Genomic DNA, 7,176 nt, shown 5'->3' with positions numbered 1-7,176 from the left:
ACAAGAAAAATACAGAAGAAATAATCTTGTGCTCTGATTTTACCCAAAGTCACATAGTGGTCCTATAAAGTGGCAGCACTTTTTCACTTTTATGAAAGGCATGATATAAAATGTATTACCAAGTAGAAGAAATCGTGAAGGTTGTTGTGCATATATACTGGGATTGATTGATACCCCTTATATCAATACATGCACCCACCAAATTGATTGCAAAGACAAAAAGAAAAGAAAGGCACAAGTTCCCTATTCATTTTTCATTTCTTTGCGAAATAATTTTTCATTCCATTCCATGAAAGAATCTAACGAGTGGCAAATACTAAAAGAGAGTAAATAACCAATTTTTTACTATAATTCTTGAACTAATTGAAATTATAAAACATATCTTAGTGTATTTTTACTTGTAATTTTATTGATCAAATCAACTAAATAAAGATATATTTGAGAATTGTTGGGTATGCTTTATATAGATTAATAATTATTAATAAGTGGGCAGGTCGCTTTCGAGTATTTAATCACAAGATGTAATATTTAAACCCAAAGTTTGAACCCTAAACAGTCCGATGTGTATTCACAACTTGTAGATGTCTAGGATCCAATATTGTGTTCTCTATTTGCTTATTTTGTACCGTTTCCTTTTGAAACCATGGTTGTTATAATCAGAATCAAATCAACGAATGACACACTCAAGGACTAAACTAACTAGCAAAAACACATTTCAAAACATTTCAAAATGTTATCGTAATTTTGATACATTTTTCGAATGATTCTTTGATTTTCATAAAAACCCATTTTTTTAAAATTGAGTCTATTTAACCCATGTTTTTTTTTATAAAAAAATTGAATCCATTTTCTCCAATAAAATAAAACTTATTTCTTTTCAAAACTCGAACTATGTTTTGCCTATGACGCAGTCGGAAGAGAAGAATAGCAAACACTAAACCTAGATAGAAAAGAGAACAAGTTTGCAAACGACAAACTTGTGAAAATAGGGTTCCAGAATTCACCAGAAATTGAGAAAATTCTCTGAAATATTATTGAATGAATAAAACTGTCTCTTTGACTACAACTGAAGTGTTTAAATACTAAGGAAACCCTAATGGACCGAAGTAAAATAGAAATTATTAAAATTGGGCTGAAATAAAATTACTAAGGAAACCCTCCTACATCAGTCTCTTCCACCTCTAAAGAACTCCACCCCGAGTTCTCATTCTGATAAAGAGCTTCCGGTGCATGTTGAATCCTCCATTGAACGAGAGACCATCCTCTTGGGTCCAATTGAGTGAAATGCAAAGATGGTTTGGTTTGAAAAATATAGAAGTTGCCTTTATCCCATTGAAGAAACGTAGTAGCATGCTGAATACTGTCTAGATCCATCATTATAGCCTCGACTTTAATCGTGGTACTAGATGACCAATATATGAGTGGTAGGAATTTTTGTAAAGTAACATAATCAAATGGTTGGTCGATACCTACAGCAGCACGTCGATCCGGTAGTTTCTTTGGCAATGGTGGTGGCGATTGAATATCTAGTGATTTAAGTAGTGGAGATGACATCGACGAGAAAAGATAGATTGAGGATGACTGTAGTTTGACGATATTCTCTATAACGTGGATACGATCATGCATCAATTGAGGTACACATTCACTATGATGTCGTTGATCATTTCTTCCACATTGGAGAAGTGAATCATGACAATATTGTTTATCAAAAACATCTGCATCTGAACTCAGGGCTAAGTTTATGTGCTCTTGAGAGACCAATTCAACACCATTTTTATCCCCTTCTATTGTTGCAGGATTTTCTACACATGATATCCTTTTGTGATAAACCATATTAGATTCGTCCAACAAAGGTAATAGTTCTTCTCTATTACTAGGACAATAATTCCTATCAAATTTTAAAATAACTTTCTCTGACTCAATTAGTGATGGCCCAACTGTATCAGTAGATTGTTCCATTTCTTGGTTGATTGGATACATTTGAGCATCAACGTGATCAACCAAATATTCCTCGACATATATATATTAATTGGAGGACTACAACTTTGGGTACTCGCGTCATTCTTGAGGTCAAAATCCTTTTGAGCAACTGTTCTAAACACCTCTGGCACTGGTTGTTGAGAATTCAATTTCTTTAGTTCACTACGAGCTTCACCAAGGTTGTTGTCTCAAATGTTACTTTGCGGTATTTCTGCATTTGATGGGTACCTTCGAGCCTTTCTAAGTATTGTGTTTCACGGTGGGGGCGACTTATACGCGGTGACTTGAATAACAAGAGGTGGAGAGTTGAGCCCAAAAAATCCATGTGTCGTATGAGAAGCCTTGGCGTGCTTTATTGGTGATAGAGTGTTGACAAATCTCAAAAAGGGAGATTTATCAGTCTCCTCGATCTCTGAAAAACTTGAATGCTCAATAATTCGATTGTTTCTACCACGTGGAACCCTAATTGGACCACCTCCCCTGTTCTGATTGTTTTTGTTGTTGTTGTTGTTGTTGTTGTTGGCAGCGTTGTTATTCACCCGAGTTGTTAACGTCGCCACTTGTGCAGTCAAAGCATTGATGGTCGTGGTAAAAGCCGCAATTATGCCTTGAAGATCTGCTTTCGTCACCGATTGAACTCCCATGACTGATCACGTTACGAAAAGAACATGATAAACCTGCTCTGATACCACCTGACGCAGTTAGAAGCGAAAGCTAGCAAGCGCTAGCTAAACCTAGATAGTAAAGAGAACAAGTTTGCAAGCGACAAAAACATGTGAAAATAGGGTTTCGGAATCTACCAAAAATTGAGAAAATTCTCTGAAATATTATTGAATGAATAAAACCGTCTCTCTATCTATTACCGAAGTGTTTAAATACTAAGGAAACCCCAATGGACCGAAAATCAAAAACAGAAATTATTAAAATTGGGCTGAAATAAAATTATTAAGGAAAACCTCCTATCACAAAAATCTCTTTTGAACACTTAGCATATATCCCTTCCCTCCTACTAAAACCCTGAATCCAACATAACTAAATATTAGCGTTACGTTATTGATCACAAAAAAATAAAGGCTAAATTGTATTTTTGGTCCCTTAACTATTTAGGTAGTATCGCTTTGGTCTCTTGATTAAAATTCGATTTATTTTGGTCCCTTAACTTCTGTCCGTTACTCATTTTAGTCCTTTCCGTTAGTTTTAATTCAAAAACGTTAGGTTTTCTTCATTTTCTTCTAGAATTTTTCTGGGATTCTTGTTGTTGAAGGTTGATGGAGATGGTATGAAGATGAAAAAGAGGAGAAGAAGATGAAGAAAACCTAACATTTTTGAATTAAAACTAACGGAAAGGACCAAAATGTGTAACATAGAGAAGTAAAGGGACCAAAATAAATCGAATTTTAATTTAGGGACCAAAGCGATATTACCTAAATAGTTAAGGGACCAAAAATGCAATTTAGCCAAAAATAAATGTTATGCTTATGAAAGTTTTCTGCCTTTTTGGAGGATATTCTTGGTGGATGACACACCGACGGTTCGAGGGAGTTTGTGACATGTTTAAACAAAATATAAGATCTATTCGAATATTATGAAAGAAAAATACAGGAGAATTAAGTTTGTGCTATAGTTACTAGAGACATAGTGGTACCTAAAGTGCTGCACTTTTTCACTTTATGAAAGGCATGAGATACAATGGAAAAAAAAGAAACTCGTGAAATTTATTCTTGCAAATTTGACCTGTATGTCACACACTTCACTGGTTTTCAGATGTGATAAGCTTCAGACAGGTAGACAAATTGATTGTAAAGACAAAAAAACACTCCTTATCAATTTTTTATTTTACTTTCATTGAGAAATAAATTTTCATTTCATGAAACAATCCATACGGCCAGTCTTGGATGTCTTAGATCTAGCTAGTATTAGAAAAATAAATTTTCTATCACTCACCCAAAATTTAAGATTGTATATATAATCACCCGATTACATGTTTGGTTCATAAAATTAATACTGTCTTTTTTTTTTTTTTAAAAAAAATAATATTATTATTGTATTTTCTTGTTGCAATTCAATTACATATATTCATTTGAAATATACCTAATCCAAAAAGAATAAGAGATTCTAGTTGAGCTAGTAGCAACAAGGATGAGAGATTTGAAATATCCAAAAGCATGTTGGAGAAAAAGATTAAAAGACAAAAGATATTAGATCTAACATTAAACTTTGAGTAATATCTAAAAGGTTGTTAATTTGGAAATGGTGTGTAGTTAGATTGTTGACGACACTTTCACCATAGGCTTATGTTTCATTCTAAAATTTAATAATCAATTAATTGAACTCAAGTGGTTAATTAGTTACTTTTTTGGTACAAGCATAAATCAAAACAAAATCAATCGTTAATAAAACTTTACTTATTTTCGGGCCGAACTTCAAATTATCAATGCTCGGTTCTTCTGAAAATCAAAGGGTCTTTCGGACCGAACTTCAAATTATCAATGTTCGGTTCTCCTGAAAATCAAAGGGTTAAGACCAAAAGTAAAATAATATTTTGTTTCGTATAGCTACTCAAAAAATTAACTACAAATCATGGTAGTGCTTTCAAGAATAAAATAAAAGGTTCTTCATGAAAGAATTGCTCACAACTTTCAACTTCAAAAAGAAAACATGTTAGTGGCCCCAAAAGCAGTGTTCTAACCATGACCAATATGTTGCTTTAAGATTCATAAACTCTAGCTGAGCAGACCCAACTTCGGTGTGTATATAGTTTCTACACTTGGAAAAAAGTGAGGGCACGGACCTAAGAAAAGTCCCAAAAGTGATGGAAATTTGGGGTGACCCAACTTCGGTGTGTATACAGTTTCTACACCTGTAAAGTGAGGGCACAGACCTAAGAAATGTCCCAAAAGTGATGGAAATTTGGGGTTTGGATTCCCTCATGGAAATTTGGGGTTTGGATTCCCTCAATTTGATGGTTTCACTTGGTTTTCATCACGCTACAATCTCTGTCATAAAAACTCTGAGAAATTATAGTTGGGTTTAACACAACCTCAAAATCAGTCTGTAAGGTGAGAATTACCTTGACTTATAAACACATTTTCATGACATCTTTTGTTCGATGTGAGACTCTTTAACACACCCTCTCACAACCAACATTATTGGACTTGGTTCGTGGACATAAATGATGGGTGGTTCGATAGCAGAAAACCTGCTAGCAAGTGGTCAAATGGATCTTGGAGGAGGCTGATATCATCTTAATAATGGTGGTTGGGCCTAACACAAACTACAAAACCGGCTTGTAAGGTGAGAATTACCCCCCCTATAAACACATGTTCAATCCATCTTTTATCTGATGTGGAAGTCTTTAACAAAATTATTTCATCTAACTTTTTTTTTAATTTCTATTTATATTATAAAAAACTCTATCTTTTATTTATTGAACACCCAGATTAAACTGGAAGGGATTCTCAAAGGAATCCTGGTAGGAGGGAACAAGTCCCGATTTTTTTTTTACATAACTAGACCATCGACCCGTGCGATAGCACGAGTTATATCGAAGATAATATTTGACAGTAACATGTAACAAAATAGTTTAGTTGAATGTCATAATTGTTATAATTAAATTCATAATATTAATTATCATAGACATTGGTACTGTACCATATCATATTATGTCCATGACATCAACCTTGATATTGTAACATGACATCGACCTGACACGGATTTTGATCTTTTAATTGGAATGAACAATAAATGCGATTATCAATGAAATTAGGAACATAATTTGACTAATATAATAGCGAGACGGGTTAAGCTTTATTAATAAGAGATAGGGTTAATATAGTAAAATTAAGCAGAGAAATTAGGGTAAATCTAGGGCAAAATATTGCTTACGGGTTAACTTTAAGTAATAAGAGATAAGAGATAATAGAAGAGATATGGTTAATATAGTAAAATTAAGCAGAGAAATTAGGGTAAATCTAGAGCAAAATATTGCTTACGGGTTAACTTTATGTAATAGGAGATAATAGAAGAGATATGGTTAACATAGTAAAATTAAGCAGAAAAATTAGGGTAAATCTAGGGCAAAATATTGCTTACGGGTTAACTTTAAGTAATAAGAGATAATAGAAGAGAGAGATAGGGTAACATAGTAAAATTAAGCAAAGAAATTAGGGTAAATCTAGGGCAAATATTGCTTGCGGGTTAACTTTAAGTAATAAGAGATAATAGAAGAGATAGGGTTAATATAGATTAAACAGAGAAATTAGGTAAATCTAGGGCAAAATATTGCTTACGGTTAACTTTAATAATAATAAAAGATAATAGAAGAGATAGAGTTAATATAGTAAAATTAAGCAGAGAAATTAGGGTAAATGTAAGGCAAAATATTGCTTACGGTTAACTTTAGGTAATAAGAGATGATAAATCTCCACTACCTTCGAACAATATGTCCCTTTTCTATCGCAAAGAGAATGATAAATATCAAAGAGAATGATATTTTATGAAATTATTCGTATTAATTTTTGATGTATTTTCATTATTATAAACGGAAAATGCTACTTCTCAAGAAAAATAGCTTCAAGAATTTTTCAAGAAATAGTTGGCAAATTTTAAGACATGCACAAAATGTCTGTCTATATGTTTTTCTATCGCATTTAATTGTAGGGAAAAGATTGATGGTGCAACAATAGTACTATGAAAAAGCAACCAACAAACATAAATTGTTGGATATGCATCGGTTTACCATTTACTTTGACTTTTATTTATTTTAAAAATATATTAAATACAACTACCCTATGTTTCGTCTGCGAATTGTGCCTTGATTTCTGGCACCACCATATATCAACCCTCTTACTTGTATATAGGCATGGCAATGGAGCGGGGTGGGGACGGGTTTTACATTCCCCATCCCCATATCCGATTCTAATATACTTACCCGTTACCCTACCCATACCCAACGGGGATGAAAAATTGAACCCCATCCCCGTCTCCGACGGGTTCGGATATCCCCACATCATCCCCGTCCCTGCATTGAATAATTTTTTTTAATAAAAAAAAAGAAGTTTTTTTGCAACCCCTAGAGAAATATTGTAATGCATTATCCAACAGTGTGTTCACTTTAACATTTGTTAGACCGATTGATTTAGTTGCTCCTTTATATATCAATGGTAGTTTTTATAACACGGCAATTATCAAACAAAA

This window comes from Medicago sativa, chromosome 7 (genome assembly GCF_051527215.1).
Source record: "Medicago sativa cultivar Bolivia chromosome 7, Bolivia_mono, whole genome shotgun sequence".
NCBI classification, from domain to species: domain Eukaryota; kingdom Viridiplantae; phylum Streptophyta; class Magnoliopsida; order Fabales; family Fabaceae; genus Medicago; species Medicago sativa.
The sequence above is the reverse complement of the archived record's forward strand: the minus strand, read 5'-3'. Positions refer to the sequence as shown.